The sequence below is a fragment of the Triturus cristatus genome, chromosome 3_1 (assembly GCF_964204655.1).
Source record: "Triturus cristatus chromosome 3_1, aTriCri1.1, whole genome shotgun sequence".
NCBI classification, from domain to species: domain Eukaryota; kingdom Metazoa; phylum Chordata; class Amphibia; order Caudata; family Salamandridae; genus Triturus; species Triturus cristatus.
The window spans coordinates 982,413,870-982,434,035 of record NC_140583.1 but is presented as its reverse complement, the minus strand read 5'-3'; the positions used below and the strand labels follow the sequence as shown (position 1 = coordinate 982,434,035).

The 20,166-nt window shown below is 45.6% G+C and overlaps 1 protein-coding gene and 1 long non-coding RNA gene across 2 annotated transcripts in view; one reads left to right on the top strand and one right to left on the bottom strand.

The window, feature by feature from the left end:
- HIVEP3 (HIVEP zinc finger 3) overlaps nucleotides 1-20,166 on the bottom strand; it is a 1,736,279-nt gene that overhangs the window by 686,595 nt on the left and 1,029,518 nt on the right. The window lies entirely within an intron of this gene.
- The window catches only part of LOC146861358 (uncharacterized), a 44,601-nt gene that overhangs the window by 14,062 nt on the left and 10,373 nt on the right, over nucleotides 1-20,166 (top strand). The window contains exon 3 of the long non-coding RNA XR_014979248.1: nucleotides 15,742-15,808. This is a non-coding gene — a long non-coding RNA (uncharacterized LOC146861358). The remainder of the gene's footprint in view (nucleotides 1-15,741; nucleotides 15,809-20,166) is intronic.

The following is a 20,166-nucleotide window of genomic DNA, read 5'->3' as shown; positions in this document are numbered from 1 at the left end:
GCACCATTTTACGGATGACTTCATATTCCTTTGTGTATATTGGCCCGATACAGGATACCACTGCATCTCAAAATGTCTGAAGTTCCAAACAGGTCCAAATCATGTAGAAGAATGTACCCTCTGAGTCACATCCCCTAGGGCATGTGATGACTCAACCCTACCCATCCCGACCAGTGTGGTACATGCGTTGTAGGTCCCATGCAGGATCTTAAATTGCACTAATCGAAAAAGAGAAAGGATAGCTTCTTTTCTAGGGGATGTCAACGCCTCCTGCCACTTATCATCTTTTAACCATCTTAAGTAGTCCTCCCACTTTTCCCGGAGCTTAACCAGAGGGTCATTAAGGAGTTTGCAGAAAGGTGGTTTTTTGGGCACCTAGTAGTCAAGCAATCTGTCTTCCAATGGGGAGGCCTCAGGGAATTCCTCACCTCTCCATATCGCCCCCTCAGGGTATGGCTAATCTGCAAATAGCAGAAAGTTTCCAGAGGCTTCAACTGATATTCTCGTTGTAAGTCGCCAAAGGACTTCACCTCCCCGTCGGCCCATAGGTTCCCCACGCCTGAGAGGCCAATTAGATCCATCTGTCAAAGCCCCTTGCCCCCTCATAAGAGCTAATTGTGCCATATCCCACAGCGGCGTGTTTTGGGTGATCCGTCCTCGTTAACTCAGCACCCCCAAAGTGGTGTCCCAAAGTTGAATTGCCGAAGAAGTTGGTATAAGTGATATTGCATGACGTTTCCCTCTATAGAAGGCTCTGAGATGACCCCAAGGCCACATATTTCGCCTGTCCATTCTGTGTGTGGGATCGTCGTGTAGGAGATGGACCCAGTGTTTGACTACTGTAAGTTGGGCTGCACAATAATAGTATTGAAGGGCCAGGAGCACTATTCCACCATCATACCAGCCCCTTGTCAGTTTCTGTAAGGATTTCCTGGGGGTCCCCTTATCACAGAGGAGTGTTCGAACAACTGCGACAACATCTCAGAAATATTGGAGGGGGGCCAGGTATGGTGTGCTGTGAAGAATGTACAAGAAGCTAGGCAGCGCCATCATTTCAAACAACTCCGCCTTTCCCAGCAAAGACAGGAGGCCTCTCCAGTGTTGCACATCCCCTTTCAAACATCACAGGGGAGGCTCTAATTTGCATTCGAAAAAGATAGTCTGCTCACTCATAAAGAATATTCCCAGATATTTAAATCCTTCTGTAACCACCCGGACCCCACAGGCGTGGGGCTGTCCCACAATGGACACATTTAATGGACTTGTCCCAATTTATTGTATACCCTGAATATTTTCGGTATGGCTCAAATATATGAAGTATTCTGTGGAGCGTAGCATATGGACTCACCTCATAGAGGAAGGTGTCATTGGCGTAGAGGGAGATTCTATCCTCCCGGTCCTCTGTTCACCTCAGCCCTCTAATCAATGGGTTTCCTTTTATCCAGACCGCCAAGGGGTTCCATCACTAGGGCGGAAATCAGTGGGGACAAGGGGTATCACTGTCTAGAACCTCACAGTAGCTGAAAGACTCCTGACATACCACCGATCACCATTACCTGCACTAGGGAATTTTTATACAACAATCAAATCCAAGATGAAATTTCGGCCCAAACCCCTGCCTATCTAAGACCGCATACATAAAAGGCCATTCTATAGAATCAAAGGCCATAACGGCATCCAACGATGCCACCACTGCATCTTTTTGGAAAGACGTTGCACAACCCAGGACCCCATGCAGGTGTCTCAGATTAAGTGCAGTGTTTCTCCTTGGCATGAAGTGATTGGGTGGATCAGTTTACCTATCACCTGGACTAATCTGCACACCAGGATGTTGGCCAGGATCTTGATCTCTGCATTTAGTAATGATATCGGTCTATAAGATGAATAGATGTCAGGTGGGTAGCTCCCCAGCCTCCCGACTCTCTTGGAGCATTTGTAGGAGGAAGGGGACAGTTCTAGATGCCTCAATTTTGTCAAATTCAACAGAGAGGCCACTGGGACCCGTAGCTTTTTCCGAGTTTAACGAACAAATGGCCTGTAGGACTTCACCTTCAGTAAGATTTTGTTCCATCAGGTCTTAATCACCATGTTCGAGGTATGGAACCAGAAGAGTGGCTAGTAATTCATGTGCCTCAACCATTGTGGTCATCGAGGATGGGGAATACAACTTTGTATAATAGGCCACAAAGGCATCGGCTATGCCCTGTCCATCCCATAGCCAAACCCCTTCTTCATTAAGTATTTCATAAACCCATTGTGTCATCGCTTCTCTCTTGTCTAACCAGGCCAGGAGCTTACCCACCCTATCTCCCTCCTCATATGGCCGGTGTTGGGTCACCTGATGCTTGGCTCTGGCCACCTTCTCTACTATATCCTTGTATTCCTTCTGTTTTATGGCTAATCTATTTTGCACTTGTCAGAACTACTGTAAATTCAGAAAACTACTCAAATCGCATCTATTCTAAATCCTTTTTCCCCCTCCACTGATTACCTGTTTCCATAACAGCACCGAGATGCCCCTGGGTGAGTTGTGTGCTATATTAAATATAAATGACCTAAAATAACATAATATTGCACCATCGTATCCTCCCCTGCTATTAGTCTGTCTCCCTAAGGCTAAGGAAGTGCGTCTGACTTGGGAAGCTCCAATCAGAAAGCCCGCCTAGTTCCGGGTTGAGAGCAGAGCGTGCGAGTGAGTCGGCAGTGCAAGGCGAAAGCGAGAACCGAGAGGAGACTGTAGCCGAGAGCAGACGAGAGCAGACCGAAGCCGGAGAGCCGTTTCCAGAGCGTGTCCAGCGGCTCGAGTGCAGAGGCAGCGCGGAGACAGTAGCATCAGAAGCAGCTGCGGCGGTGAGGCTTAGTTAAAAAAATTCTAATTGCCCCGTCAAGCTCGCTACTCTCCCCCCTGTAGCCAGAACAGCCCCAGCGACTCCACCGCCAGAGTTAGCACGGAACCGCGGCCCCCCGAAGGGCATTACAAAATAAGGCATCCCAATTTAGGCAACTCAGGCATCCAGAAGCCCGAGCCAACCTCCGGCTCCATCCCTCCGCACCCGACCTGCGGCCTTGCTCTGTTTCTCAACCCCCGCTCGCATCACCCAGATTGGTTTGTTTTCGCAGTTCTCAGGAGCGGCATTGTTGAAACGGCTTCTTGGCTCCCCCTAGCTGGCACCCACTTGAAAATACCATCAGAAGCATCGAGCGAGTGGTGCCAGCAAAGGGGGGGGGAAGGGGGCAGCTGGAGGGGTCTAGATAAGAGCCCCACGGAACAGTATTACGGAGCTGAAGCGGTTAGCATTAGGCAGGTGGGGCTTGCACCTCGAGCAGCTGTAGAGGAGTCACTATAGAGACAGTACAACAACATTGTCAACTATCTTCCTCTCAGCAGATAAACAAAAGAGCCTGGGGATTCACTCGATGTGAAGAGGAGCTTGACGCTCAGAAGGGCAACAAATATCAAACAAAAACTTAACAAACCCATCATAATTGAAAAGTAGATCCGGACAAACTTAAGGCGCAACAAAAGTGCAATTAAAGCGCAATTTAAGCAACTCCCAGTGTAAATTTAAGGAAATAAAAACAAGAGGAACACAAGAAACTAAGACACCTAGAAGAGCTCAAAAGCAGGCGTCCCCGAAAAACAGTTGCAGAAGGAGGGACACCAGAGAAGGAGAGCTACATTGGCTCTGTGGTGGCCCAGTGGAGAGACCGGCAAAGAGGCTGTGGCTGCCTGTAACTGAGTGGAGGAGCGGAGGAGCGCTGACAGCAAAGGAGCAGAGCAGTGAGTCAGCTGAGGAGGCAACACGACAGTGGGAGTAGACGGTGAGAAGCTGCGGGTGTGGGTGGGTGGTGAGAGAGGTCCTTGATTTCTCCCCGATCCCCCGCAGCTTGTCTTTGCGCCGCCGCCAAGCACAACCTACTGGTCTAGCGCTGTTGCGGCGGAGTGATCTACCCGGACTTTGTCTCGTCTGTCACCCGCTTGCTGCCCATTGCCCACTGCCATTTTCCTGTGCGCTGCTGTGGGAGGGCAGGCTGGCAATCCTTGGTATCGGCGGGCATCTCCCTTTTGTGGAGTAGTACCGAGCTGGGCGGGCTGCACTGAGCTGCGCCGAGCCGACGGTCCAGAGGCTGAGCAGTGCTGTGAGCTTTTTTTTTTTTTTTTTTTTTCTCTTTCACGATACTGACTTTGGGCCCCATTTTTAGCCTTTGACCCTATAACTAAACCACAGCTAAAACCACCAAGGTATCAAGGCACAAACCATCAAGGCAAGTCGCGTGCGGCGAAGGAGTAAAATTAGAACACACTTAAGTGGAGGGCACCATGAGGTCAGGTCGAGTTCGGAATAGTGTAACAACAACAAAAAGAGATAAAAGCAAGGAGGCGGAAAATCATGATGCTGGAGGAGGAAAGAATCGTACCTCCACCAGAAATAGAGTCAGAAATTATGAATAATTGCTCTCTAACTGAAACATCAGCAATTGGAAATGCCTCTTGCCTACTTCACAATCTGGAAACAAGAAAAAAAACAATAAATAAACAGCTTTCTTACCAACCTAAAATCTTTACAAAATTTTCCTTCTTAAAAAACGCAGGGGACGCCCTATATTCAAATATAACCGATGTTACAGGCCTTCAATCACCTCTTCAGCCCTTGCAATTAAGTCAATCAATACTAATTACTGAAGACCTGAAACCAACTCACGAAAGGAAAAGTCCTGATACAAAAAGAAGCATAAATATAACAACCTCTAGCCCCTTACAAACAACATCAACACCTCAAAATGATAAATTACTGACAAGCTGCGTGATAACAGGAAGAAAACCAAGTAGAAATATTGTGCAAGTTCAAGCTCAAGCTCAAGTACATAGACAAGAGGTGACACTTGCCACAATTAAGATGACCAAAGATGATCAAGATAAAAAGGATGACACTTCAGCAACTGGCTTCAATCCAAATGGCGATGGGAGATCCTCAAACAGTGAAAACAAATTTGAAGACCATGACACAACTAACAAATTTACAATTAATAATCATCCAAGCCAATTAAGTCAATTATGCCAAACAAGCCCTGGGGAAAAATCATTGTTCAAGGAATCTGTTTACAGTCAACCAAGGAAGAACGAGGCACAGGACGTTACGGGTTTAAAAGTGTTACGATCTACCTTCCCCACAAATAAAGCTCTACCAAATCACCAACCGAAGCCAAATAGGGGGAGGGGGGGGGGGGAAATGAGGAGCCAACTACAATAGAAAATGCTGTCAATGACACAGATGTCATAGAAATCTCCTCATACCTGAGAACAGAAGACTGGAACGACCTATTGGCAGCTTATGGCCAAGATTCAAACATGAATGGGCCAACCACGGCAATCACAGTTAATACAATTGATTTACCACATGATCTATCAGACGGTGGAGAAAAGAAAAAGGAAGACCAAAAAGACAAGGTAGCTCCAGCCGGTGCAGATGCCTCATCAAAAAATTTCAGCCAGGGAACGGCATGGGCTAGCTTGCTAAATACAATACAACTTCTTGTAGAAGCACTCCATTATCAGTCAGACAAGATGGATGCCCAGCTGACTCTTTTAGATACTCTGGCTGTTTTTGTGGTTGCTATCGATGGGAAATTGGGAGCATTAACTACATTGCTACAAAACAAACAGGACCAAGCCCACAACAGCGACGTGGGATGTGGTTGCGGCCCTGTTATTGATAAACTGGCTACTCTACCATTAATGCTGTCTGATCTATGCACACAATTAAAAAAGCCCCTGGAAAGCAGGGACAGCTATTCATGCATAAGACAAACGGTCGTAGAAGCTGACAAGCACTCACTTGGAACCTGTGTTACAACTCCGATCGACAAAACAAAATGGATAGGACTGACAACGACCGGGATAAACGGCCTTCGGGGGGAGACGGACACTTCGATTTATAAAAAATCTAACAAAGAAGTAAAAGACACGGTAGCAATAGTAGACCAACGACTTACAGCTCGAATGGAAGACAAAGCCGAGAAGCAACCCAATGCAAAACAAAGGAGGGCAAAAAAACGCAAAGGCAGAAATCAAAAATCAAACGCATCTCAAGAAGGTTTCAGGCGTCTTTTTGGGTCGACGTCCCAATCTGTCGAACATGAACATAATCCTTTGGAAAAGATCAGTGTAATGCAAGAAGTGGAAACTGTCAAAGGAACCAACAAAACTGCAATATTAAATGCTTTAGAATCTAGAGTATCCTGCAGACCATCACTGACATCGGCGAACGGCAGCAAAACTAAGGAGCAAACACAGTACCAGATAGTAAAACAGCACATCACGGACTCATCGACCATGGCAACAGAAATGACTTCCTCTAAAGCACACGGAATAAATCAGACGATGAAAAATGTACAGACATTACAGCAGGCGATACAGAATGGGGAACCCAAGGAAACACATGCAAATGGACTGGACCCCAACAGACAAATATCACAATTCAATGACACAAAACTACCTAATAGAAACGACATTAAAGAATACACAAGGGAAGAAGAAATTGGTAATGAGAACCAAATATCAATCACTGGAGAGGAAATTTTCCGCCATGGAGGGCGGCAATTCGCTTCTCCTCTACTAGAACAAGTACTAGCAAGAATACCGCAAGGACAAGAATTTGCTCAAGGTCACAAAAATGAGTGCAAAAATAACGCCAGCTGTATGGATACAATAAAAGATGCATCAAACATCGTTTGGTTTACTCCGGATTACATTGCAAAAGGCAAGCATGATATATTGAACAGAGGAAACATCCTACGGTTGCTTGCGCATATTCCATCTTTAGCAGGTGTCACAACTCAGGACCTGGATTCTATTCAATTTCAATTAGAAGCCGGAATGAAGGCCGAAAAAACAAAAGCAACATGGACAACATCTTTAGTGGCACAAAAAATTCTGTTAGAAACCATGACCTTCAAAGATTGGGGAATAACAATTGCCCCACACATAAAACCAAAATATCCTGACCTACTAATTCCTGTGGTAGGCGATGGAGAACAGTACTCCTCAAACAGGAAGGTATTAACGGTACTTAGAGGCGCCAAACGGATCGAAGGAGCAAGAAGCACAGAAGACATCTGGGCCAGGGACTGTACCTCTGCCAGTATGCCACAAAGTTACTCCGACTTAAGATGGATCTCAAGAACAATAAATAATCAGTTAAACTGACAATTGGAAAACCAAACGGAAATCAAAAGGCAAAACCAACTGAAAATATGCTCATGGAACATTAATGGTCTTGCCTCTAAAATGACCGATCCGGAATTTGTTAGCTATTTACGATCCTTTGATATAATATTCTTGCAAGAAACATGGCAATTAGAACCTCCACATTTGCATGGATTTCTTCGCTTCTTCACCAGTGCGGTGAAAACAGCAAAATTTGGTCATCTACAAGGAGGTCTAGTAATTTATGTCTCGGTTGTAAGTGGCTATGATATTAAGGACCTAGGTTTTTTCTCTTCAGATCTAAAAATAATAAATTTGTCTTCTTTCATCCAAAGTAAGAAAGGCCTTCATTTTATACTGATCAATGCTTACATCCATCCAAAAAGGAAAGGAAAGGTCGTAAAAGCTCTATGCAAATGCCTAGACGAAATCATAACTGATACTTTAACAACAGACGTTATGATTACCGGGGATTTTAACCTCAATTTGATGGGATTTTCAACGAGCGACGAGAATCGTAATCAAAACACAGCCTGGAATATTCCACATCAAGAGGTTATACTACCATCTATACAATCAAAGCTTGGAAAAGAGGTCCTAGAGAACCTCGAGCGCTATAACCTCAGAGCATTGAATGGGAGATTTAGCAGAGACAACCCACCAGCGTGCACATTTTACAACACGAGAGTAAGTAAAATACTGGATTACACTTTTATGCCTTTATCCCTATTTCGTTATATTGTCTCATTTAAAATAGGGGAGAAGGCTGACAGCGATCACTGTCCTCAGGAAACTATACTCAACCTCATGAAACCAAAACTTGAACAATCGCGGGTACCGAATGAGTTAATTTACACCATCAACTACAAAAGAATTAAGTACTCAGCGGTCATGGACGGAAACATAGAAGAAATAGCAAAACAACACTTCGAGGGGAGGACTGGAGCAAGCGAGGTAGAGAAATGGGAGAGTTTTACAACTACTATGGCAGGCTATACCACAACCCTGAAATTTCAACACACAAAGAAAGCTGGAAACTTGCTCCCTTTCACAACAGACCATAGAAAAAAAATAAAGGGCATAAAAAAAGATATCGCACGAACAATGCGTCAACTTAGACATCTCCCAAATGACATGATAAGACATCATCATTTGCAAGAATTAAAAACATCCCTTAAAAAAACTAAAAGGGAAGCAAATAGAGCAATCGAGGACAACTTGTGGGCAAAATTACATTCTGATATTAGGCAGAACGACGGGGCAAAATTTTGGAAAACAATTAACTCCTTCATGAATCCCAGGCATGAAGGAGTCTCTTCAAACATTAGCGAACAAACATGGGTAGACTATCTTAATGGCCACTTCACACAACATAAAATCAACACTACGACGACAGCTATTGATGACAACAAATTAACTCCTTTGTGCAACAACTGGTTCAACCCGTCAGCGCGAACTACGAGTGTAGGTGCGACAAAATTCCAAAAATTAATTATGTGCCAAATTAATAAAGGAAAGCGGGAGGGGGCACCAGGCCCGAATGGTATCCCACCTATCCTTTACAAACTGAACGGAATGAAATGGGCTGAAGCCCTTGAACCACTGTTTTTGGAAATTAAATATCTAAACGTTTTGCCGGTCTCTTGGAAGGGCTCCATCATTTCCCCAATATTTAAGGCAGGGAACAAAACTTTACCAAGCAATTAGAGACTGGTTGCCCTCATGGACAACGAAGCAAAATATTTTGCGGGAATCCTTTTGGAGGAATTGCAGACGTGGGCTACAGAACAATCCCTAATTCCTGCTAACCAGACAGGTTTTGCAAAATCTGTTGGGACATCAACAAACATCTTGGCTATGGGTCTGTTAATTGACAAGGCAAAAACAACAAAAATGCCACTTCACTTGTGCTTTATAGATTATAAGGCAGCTTTCGATCACATTAATCGGAATCTTCTATGGGCAAAACTAAAGAGATGGGGGATACCAAAGCCTTTATTAGACTTGTTGATTAATCTACATAGTGACACATGGGTACAGGTGAAGTTGGGTGATGGCTCCCATTTGTCAAGACGCATCCCAACAAATAACGGTTTAAAACAAGGATGCGTCTGGGCACCAACACTCTTCAACTTGTTCTTAGGAGATCTCACCCCGGTGCACAACATTTGCAATTCTCACGCGCCAAAACTAGGAGGCCAATCATTGTCCTCGTTACTTTATGCAGACGATTTGGTCTTAATCAGTCATACGAAAATAGGGATGCAAAACCTTATTGATGCAACAAAAAGATATTCTGATGAGAACCAATTGTCAATAAACTTGGAAAAGTCCAAAACAATGTCAATCAATAAAAAAAGAAAGTCATCATACAGCTGGTTCTGGAATGATAAACGCTTAGAGGATACAAAAATGTACAAGTATCTAGGGGTTAAAATTGACAGTGATGGCCAGTTCAATTTACAAAGAGAAAGTATCAGAGGAAAAGGCATTGCCATTGCAGTCTCGCTAAAAAAATTAAATGGAAAACTTACCAGCCCTTCTCTCCTCCCTTTGGTACAAGTTATTTGCTCCAAACTCTTGCCTACCATTACTTATGGTAGCGAGGTTCAAAGAGGAAGAGATGCGGGAATTTTGGATAAAACCGTGACAGCAGTATATAGGATTATTTTCGGCCTACCCAAATACACCTCTTCGGCTCAACTGAGGCTAGAGTTTGGTGGCCAAAAACAAGTACTTGCAAGACAGGGGGCATATATAATCACGTGGGACAAAATCAGGAAGGCAAAACAAGGGTCCCTAAACAGCCTTCTATGGTCCGAACTACAGCGGAACCCAGCATCGCAAGCCGCCAACTATTTGTCCAAAAGCCTGGTGAATCTAGGCTTAAAGGAACTGTGGAATACTCCCACCAGCCACTCTATAGTGAAAAAACTAGTAAAGAAAACAACAAAATACCTTTCATGGATAGAAGACAAGGAGTCAGTTGCCAGGAGGTCACACGGGTGGTTTGTTTTAAACTCTTACTCAAATCAAGGCCATCAGAGCTATCTTAATCTGGGCTACTCAAGATTTATAAAACTGAAGTTTCTTAAGTTTAGAATGGGCCTGATACCTTGCAAATCTCATCTTCCACACTGGCAGAAGGATAAAGGGGGTTCCTCATGTCGCTTATGCGGTAAGGCAACTGAGGACATGCCACACCTTTTGTGCTCTTGTGACAAATTGCTTGATGAAAGAAAACGCTGGTTGAAATTTCTGTTTAATCAACGAGGAATACGCACGCGAAGGAATGCCGTGCTTGCCTGCTTCTCCCCCGACGACTTGCAGTTAAACTGCAATTTGGTGAAGATTATGAAGGAGGTAGAGAAAAGGATGCAGGAACTTGACCTTTAACTTAGCCCGTAGCTACTTGTTTAGCATGAACTATACCCAATACACTGTTATTATTTTTTATTTATTACAGTGATGAAAATTGGCTATTGGAGTTTTTAACTTATAGGATCTTTTCGTTTTATAAAAGAATAAAAAAAAAAGGGGGGGGGGGAATTTCATTATTTTAGATTGACAATTGAGTGTATGTTGGAAATTGTACAGTATGCACATGTTTCCTTTTTTGCCCCTTTTTTTAAATGAGAAAATTGCATTGGTTTTTATTAACTCTGCAAATAAAATTTACTTACTTACTTACCCTGCTATTAGTCTAGGCCCCAGGTCTTGAATCATGCGTTCCAGGGACATCAACTGCGCTGCAATTTCTTTCTTGTGACGTGGGACCAATGTGATCCCCTGGCCACTAATTACTGTCTTAAATGCCTCCTACAGAACACAATTTGACATCAGTGTACCCTCATTTTCTTTAAAGTAATGTTCGACTGCCTCATAGAAGCCACTCAGGATTCGTAGCACCTTGAGAAACCAGGGGTTAAGGGGCATCACACTTCTCCCATCTAGGGACCCTCACCCATAGGTTGCACTTACTGGTGCATGATCGGAAATACCCTGAGCTCGAAGCCTTACATCACTGAACGCTGAAACCTACTCAGCAGGACCGAAAATATAGTTTATTCATGACAAACTCTCACGTGCGCCTCAGTGGAAGGTATACTGAGGGGCTGTGGGTTTAAGGACCCGCCACACATCCACCAATTCCAATGCTGATATGAAATCATACAGGGCTTTACTAGAGGCCTGTCCGTGGCACGGGGGCCACCAATCCATGTCCCCACTAAGAGCTGCATTACAGTCTCCCCTCAGCCCTAGGTCACCCACCGGGAGAAGAAGCAAACAGTACTCCAGGTCTGCCAATGTCGAGGACTGGAGTCTGGTGGGATATAAAGTGAGACTATATTGTACGGTGTCACTCCCAGCGTCCTGTCAGTGCTACAAAAGGTTTGTGGGTGTCATAGGTAACCTGTTGTACACTAAACGGGACCGAGTTCCAGGGATGGATGCCCACCCCTCTAGAGCCCCTCATGTAGCCCGCGTGGGCCACCAGGCGTTAACCCCATTTGTTTAGCGCACAATAGGTTGTGCCCTGAAGGTGCGTTTCTTGAAGGAGGACTTTATCAGGGGACAGCTGTTTCAAATACTGCAGCACTACCCCTCTCTTGATTCTGTCTCCCAGGCCATTCACATTCCAGGACAAAATCTTAAACTTACATGATTCGATTGTATTAAGCATTTGGGACATTTAGTGGGTACCATCCCAATACATGTTGGGTCCCAGCATCACACATGCCTCCACAACACACCACCCACCCATATTGATGGAGAAAGTCAACCTTTCAATGAACTATAATCGATCAGGCCTGGGCCTGGGCTGCATCAGCTGACTCAGTCGAACACTGCAACCACCTAAGGACATCATCACTTCTACTAACAAGAACATCGAACACCGTCATACATAACAAGTCCCCGTTGCCACCAGTAGCGGCCCGTAGTGGGAGTGCTACCGGGTGCTGACGTGGGGCAGGGGAGGGGGAGGGGCACGGTGGGGGGGTAGTAACTACGGAATACGACCGATTAGAGGTAAGTAGACATATAAATAAATAAAACAAATTTCGTTGCGCGCGCTGCATCGTCCCTGCCTCCCTGCACAGTGGACTCAAAACTGCCCACCCCTCCCCAACTTTGCGAGTGCCTTTTTATCCCAACCCTTGTATCCTATTGTGGGGGAACGTGGACCAGCCCAAGTACCTCACCTCGCACCCTCCCTACTTAACAAATTAAATCAGTTACCGCCCTTTTCTAGAGTCATACTGTAGCAGCGTTCATGATGGTCTCTTAAGTGGATAAACCCATGGCAGGTACGCCGGGGGGTGGAAGGCAGACAGATCAAGCAATCCATCTCCCTAGTAAGTAAAACCTCCACATGAGAATCATACCCTCCACCATTGCAATACCACTAAGTATCTGGTCTCCACATGTGGTTTTAGGGTGTAACAGTGTCGCGGTTATCCCCCATTGCGTCCTCATTAGCCAGCTGATGCTGCAGCCCTCATTGTCCCTGGTCCCCTGCACCCCTGGGGCGACGTGTGCGTGATCTCTTGTCTCTAACCGTTGGCCAGCCATCTATCTAATTCCACGCTTACTGTGGAGTCTGAAAGAACCACGTCGTCCCCTAGCTGCCACTCTTAGTTTGGCCGGGAAGATCACTGAGAAGTACCTGGAGAGGCCCCGAGGTTGGAGGTGTTTCAGGATTAGGTCTTCAACAAATAAGTCCATCGACAGGCCCTCCACCGGCTCAGGGACCCCAAGAATGTGGACATTATTTCAGTGGGAGCACAACTCGAAATCTTCCATTGTGGCTTTAAGGATGCTTGTAGTAGATTGAAGTTTTTTAACTTGGATCTTAAGAATTTTGCTTCAGCCTGAAGTGTAGATACTGTGTCTTCAACTACTTTGATTCAGAAACCCAGGTTTCGTATGCTGGCATGCATCAGTGTAACTTCTAATGTGACAGTATCTATTTTGCCCTCTAGGGCCGTGCAAACCCCTTGAATTGCTTTCATAATGTTTTGCAGTGTTAAATCTCCCTCTGCTGCAGGAGGGGGTGGCTGCTGTTCTTCTTCTACAGCCACATTTTTGTCTGCCTTTAGCTATGTGCACTTCTCCATCTTAGTTTGGTGCACCACTACTCCCTGAGATCTCTCTTGGCTCAACTTGCTTCTGATGTCGCTTCAGGCTGAACCTCATGACGGGCGGATCGATTTGGTCCCTGGCCACTCACAGCAGGGCCCTCAGGATGTCTCTGCGACCCTGCAGGCCCCTGCGTGCCTCCTTGGCCCTAAGCCTCGGGTACTCCCTCGCCCAGCCTCAGCTGTTGTAAAGCCTGAGCCAGTCTGTTTGGGGGAGGGGGCAGCAACAACACCCCGGTGCCAAAAGTCCTCAGGGCACCAGTGGTTATGGGCAAACTCAATGCAGCAATATGCCTGCAATAGAGCCCACCTCCAATCAAGTTGGTAGGGCTCTCTGTTCCTCTTCCATGGTCTAGTGCTGCAGGAGGGTGTTTAATCCTGGCCTACGAAGCGGAGCTGGCTGTGACTCGAATCAGGCAGTTTGCCGAGTCCCCGGGGTCTACCAGCACATCGCGAGGGGCCATGTCACTCATTGGACACATCGGTACACCGTGCCAAGAGCTAGGTAGATTTCCTTCCCCTTCTTTCTGCACTTTCCGCCAGGGCCCGCCCTGCCCGTCCGACCTGATGGCCACTGAGAAAGCACCAGCAGTCAACGAGCTGTTTTACTCAATCCGGATAGCCCAAGCTAACACACATATGGGCTCTTCTGCTGATGCCAACCCCACCACATCTCCGCCACTTGCTCTCAAGATCGCATCTGTAGCGGCCTCTGTGCCCCCCCGACAGTGCATCCCAACACCTCACTCCAGTTATGGTGTCAATGCATGGGGCCACAATTCATGCAAGGACGTGGTCTCGGCTGCGCCTTCCGAACTCAGCTGCCAGCATCCTTAAGTTGCACAAATTCCATTAGGGAGGGATGCACGGGACTTCACAACACTTTGTGTTGCTGTTTGCCGTCGGCATCAGGTGCAGAGTTCAGATAATTGAACGGATGGATAGGGATTGTACGTTGTGCTCGGCTGGAGCTCCCTCAAGGTGCGGCCATCGAAGTTGCCTGCTGGCCATGCCCCCTCGGCAACCCCGACTCATGCCAGGTTGCAGTGGAGCATCCTGAGTTGCCCCCACCTTGGTGAAATATCCTTCTTACAGACATAGGTCTGCCACTGCCTCAGGTACGGCCAACATGCAGTATCTAATTCTCACGCTGCCCCACTAGTTTCTCTGCTTGGTGTCTCTCATACTCAAGTGAGCTGCATACCCTGCATGGCCGACTTGGCACCCAGATGCGCCAACAGAGACACCTCACGCCGGCTTCCCCTGCACATATCTTTAAGATTTGCTGGGAGGGATTTTCTGTCTCTTGCAATCCTTACTGTTGCAGTCGGGTTGGTGATGTTTTGTAGGGTTGAGCCTGTGAGAGCATGCGCTACCATATGTGTCTCACTTGCAAGAGGCTATTGTTTACATAAAGGGCTTGGAGCCGTCACTTTGCTTACCATTTGTTGGCTGTAGCATCCCCCTACTTTGCAGCCACCTTATTGGCCGGCGCTGGCAAAACATCATTCCCGATCCTTTCCGTGGAGCAGGGACCAAGTACAGATTAATTAAATTTAATCAGCACCCTTCTGCAGCCTCTGATGTGATGGTACTATTTCTCACCCCTAAGCAAACTCGACCCGATCCGAAGGTAATGGAGTGCTTTCCGTAACACTATTTACATTTGAAACACTTTCAGACGGACTCAAAAACAGGTAGCAAGCACATAAGCCTTTATCCAACACTGAAAATACTAAGCTGCCCTTATCCGCAGCAGACTGTCATTTTGATGCCAATATACACAGATACTATGGTACAATACTCAGTAATAGCATTTGGTTTTCAATGATGGGTGAAGCGCTATCACATGCAAAAGTGCAATTATATTATAGCAGTTTTTTTTGTTAACTTTACTTTTTAACCGTGCTGCAGAGCCATGCTGCTGTACGACATGGCTAAAAGACAGACAAAGCTCTCACATAGGCGAAATCTATTGGCTTTGCCAATGCTTGTTTAAAGTCCGTGGGCATCAGTTGTGCCAGATTCTTGACGGATTAGGTGCTCGGCCGGCAGATCCTCACCAAGGCGCGGCCATCTTCCCGCCTCGCGCTCTTGCCTCCACAGGCAGTACAGTGATTTATGAACTACTACTCATTAAGTTCAGTATTCCTGCACCCGCTTTTAAATAATTTAGCATTGTTCTGTGAAACTACTTTGTGAAAGTATTAATAAAGTCCTCATATTAATTTAAACCAACATTTCCAAGGGGCAGAGTAAAATGTGAACATTGGCAGCACACACTGTTTTGTTTTAGTAAATGTCAATGTGCGATTTCTGCCTCTAAGGAGCACGAATAAGATGTATATATTTGTGTAAGTCGTCTTATGATAATTTATTTCTTTTTTCACTCAGGGTGCAAGGTTTGCGAAAACATTTGCTGTGCTAACATTTACAGAATTTTCTTGTAAAGCTGATTAAAGTGAGTAAGTCCTACAGACAGCTCTTTATTCCAACCAAATAGCCAAGGAAGATGATCATATAATGTAACCAGGGCTTTAAGTGGGATGAAAAAACTGGGGGGGGGGGGGGGTCTCTCAAGTCGGCGTGGCCAATGTAATTAAGGGCGTGGCTTAAAAACACATATTCTGGTATTTTGCTGTTTCTGTCATTGCATCTAGATATATGCTACAACAAGTAACATCATACCTACAGCAGGTCAGGACTATTGGCTTTGTCAATGGTTGTTAGTTGCATAAGATAAATGAGCAGCAACTATGACTTGTATTAATGTTGAAAAAGCTTCCACTTAAAGCCCTGGTGACACCACGACAATGTTGCTGCTCCTGAGTTTCAAAACGAGAAGGGAAATCCAGAGAGAAAACGACTCTCTTTAAAGGATTTCCTTCCCCTACTTTAACGCTCAAAAAAAACGGACCGCCTGTGCCAGGGCACAAAACAGAGCCCGATAGAGACTGCCGGTGCTCCGACCCGGTGAGACCCGGCCCACTTAAAGCTCTGAATGTAACAATGTCTAGTCTACGAGAGAGCGGGGCCGAGGGAGGGAGAGAGGAAACGGGCAGGTTCTGCACAAGGCTGAGTTCTTCAAGAAGCCTGCCGGGAGCAAAGGGTTAATCTGGAAGTCTCCCAAGACATCATGACCGCAAACCTCAGAAGCCAGGCTTTGGTGCCATGTTGTTGCAGCATTACTCAGCTTTGGGCCCCCCAGGCGCCTCTCAACCACAACACTTCTATAATCAACGCAAATACAATAAAGCGGGAATGTAATTTATAAGGTTCTAAAAAAACACGGTTTAAGCCCAGTCCTGTCAGAGTTGACTTGAAGCAAGAGTGGTTCCCACAGTCGACTTAAAGGGTACATGACGGCGGAGCTGCGAGGTGGTAGGGGAGGGGGACTGAAAAGATGATAAAGACGTGTACAAGTCCTCCAGTAGTTTAATTAAGATACAACAAATTGGACCACGGTTATACAGCAACACAGCATCCCAGCAGTGGCACAGCTCCCCAACTGCCAAAGCTCCCCAAGTTCCAGAACCTCCCCCGCAGCTCATCCCTGGACACCTGGAATGTACACATGCATTCCAGACCCCAGAGGAGAAAGCAAGATAGGACAAGAAAAGGGAGGACAAAAGAGACATGGTAGCCCACAACACATCCCCTACCCTTAAAAATAAAGGATGAAAAACTTATATGAGAAATAAAATGCAAGGAACAGAACATGTGGGAACAACATTATTCCTTAGCAACAAAAGGAATGAGAAATGGCAACAACAAAATAAACATTTCAAAATATACAATAAACTTATTGCCACACAGCCACATTCAAATGATAAAGAATACATTTCAAGACATAAGATAATCTTTATGCCAATTTGGCCTACATCTTAACCTCCTACAAGTGCCGGAACCAGAAGCACCTGTAGCAGCATTACCATAGATCTCCTTAGAACCCGATCCACATGCCTGGTCAAATTCAGGAGCATCAACACCAGGCTCCCACTTAACCAACCTTGACATGCTCCATACATCACCAGAGTCCAACACAACCACATTCCTCCTGACCTCCCTGATGACAAAAGGACCCATAAACCTAGGACGCCCCTTCTTCAGCAGACCAGGATTCCTGATCAAAACTTCGTCCCCAACACACCAGCGTCTAAGGGATGTGGAATTCCTTTGATCAAATCTGCGCTTATATTCACTTTGATAGACCCTTCTTTTCACATCTACCTGCTCATCCTTCCTCAAATCATTCACATCCAGCTTCAACCAAGCAGGACTCAGCTTGTCATGAGCCTTTCTTCCTCTCAAAATAGAAAAAGGAGAAACAGAAGTCAGCCAATTCGGGGTGGTACGATGAGCCCACCATGTTTCCCTGAGCATCTTCTTAAGAGAAGTTCTAGTCTGTAGAGCCCTCTGGGCACAAGATTTAACCAATTTGTTCATACTCTCCGCAAGACCATTAGCTTGCGGAGAATACAAAGCCGTCTTGAAATGAATGATAGACAACTCCTTTAAGAATCTGGACATCTCATGCGAGACAAATTGCACCCCATTATCTGTGATAAGATATTTTGGAATACCTTCTCTGGAAAACTCCTCAGAAAGAAATTCAATAACAGTTCGGGTATTTACAACAGAGACACATTTAGTGACTACCCATTTAGAGGTGTAGTCCACCAAAAGCAACACATAACGCTCATCAGGAGGAAAAAGCTCAAAAGGTCCAGAAATATCCAAACCCAACTTGGACCATGGCTCAGAAGGAACATCTACAGGTGAAAGAGGCGCAACCCGAGTCTTTTTACTCTTGTCACTGTTCGCACAATCCCAACAATCTTTGACAGCATCCTCCACCTGACGATCCATCGTTGGCCACCAGTACCACTCACGCACCCTGGCTTTGGTCAGATTCCTCCCCAAATGCCCCTCATGTGCCAAATTGACAATCTTCCCCCTGAGTCCTTGTGGAGGTATTACACGATTACCTCTTAATACTTTTTCATCAAAAACACTCAGTTCATCCTTTATTTTAAGAAAAGGTCTCAAGGACTCTGGTACCTCCTTGTCCATAGGCCAACCTTTGACCGAATACTCCTTGAGCAACTCCAAATCTCTGTCCTCATGAAAATTAGAAGACCACTCTTCAGAATCAACCGCAGATTCATGCACCCATGCCACCAAAGAGTTTTCCACCTCCACACCTGGCTGCTCCAACGGCAACCTTGAAAGACAATCAGCCATCACATTCTTCGAACCTTGCACATACTCCACTACAAAATTAAATTCCATTAACCCTTCCATCCAACGCCTGATCCTAGGTGAGATATTATCAGATTCCCTGCAGGTGAAAACTTGACACAAAGGACGGTGATCAGTTCTGATGACAATAGGTATGCCCCAAAGATAAAACTTAAAGTGATGTATAGCCCAGAAAACCGCCAATGCCTCCCGCTCAATCACAGAGTAGCGTTCCTCCGCACCCTTGAGTGAACGAGACGCAAAGGCAATTACTCTGGATTCACCATTCACAACTTGTGATAAAACCGCCCCCAACCCCAGCATGCTAGCATCAGTGCACAGCACAGTTTTCTTGCAAGCATCAAAATTCCCCAAAGTCGGCATGCAACCAATCTTACTTTTAATGGAATCAAAGGCAGAAGAACATTCACTGGACCATGAAAACTGCACCCCTTTTTTGAGCAGCAACCTAAGGGGAGATGCAATTGCTGCAAAATTTGGAACAAACTTGGAGCAAAATTCCGCAAGACCCAAAAAAGATCGCACTTGATCTTTGTTGATAGGCACAGGAGCCTTCACAATACTCTCAGCCAGATCCAATTTAGGACTAATTCCACCAGCAGAGATGGTATGTCCCAAATAACTTACAGATGACACTCCAAATTTACACTTCTCCTTTTTGATCACTAGACCAGCCTCCTGCAGCCTCAGTAGGACCATCCATAAATGTTCATCGTGTTCCTGTTGGTCTCTCCCATACACCAGGATATCATCTTGGAAGATGAGAACCTTCGACAACCCCTCAAGCACCTTATTCATGACCCTCTGGAAACATGCCGCAGCAGAAGCGAGACCAAAAGGCATACGAACAAACCTAAAGGCACCCAGGGGTGTCACAAAAGATGTCAAGTGTCTCGAATCTGGATGGAGTAAAACCTGATGGTACGCAGATGACAGATCCATAACACTAAAACACTTAGCATCCTTGATAAGAGCAAGGGTCTCAGAGATGTTGGGCAAAGGTTGTCTGTCAACCCAAATGTGCTTATTAAGTCCGCGCAAGTCCACACACATGCGGATCCCCTTGCCACCATCCTTGGGAGCTAAAACGATCGGGGCCAACCACTCAGAACACTCAATTTCCTCGATGACTCCCAAACCCAACAACTTATCAAGTTCATGCTTTAAGGGCTCCATCATTAAATGTGGAACCTTCCTTACTCTGGAAACAAAAGGTTGAGCATTTTCTTTTAATATAATCTTGTGTTCAAAGTTCCTAAGTAACCCCAACTCATCACTGAAAACTCTTGGAAAACATGAACTGACATCCTTGTTAGACAACACCTCCCGAGACAAAAGTAAGACTTTCTCTGGAGAGTTGGGATTCAAAGTAATCCCCATGTCCCTCTGGTGCCTCCAGCCCAGGAGATTGTCACCCCTCTTCGCCACATACACCTTCCCCACAGTTTCCCTATCTTTATATTGAATTTTCCTGACTACATATCCCAACACATCTATTCTGACACCACCATACCCCACAGGATTGATGTCAGGAGGAAACAATTCAAACTTGTCTAA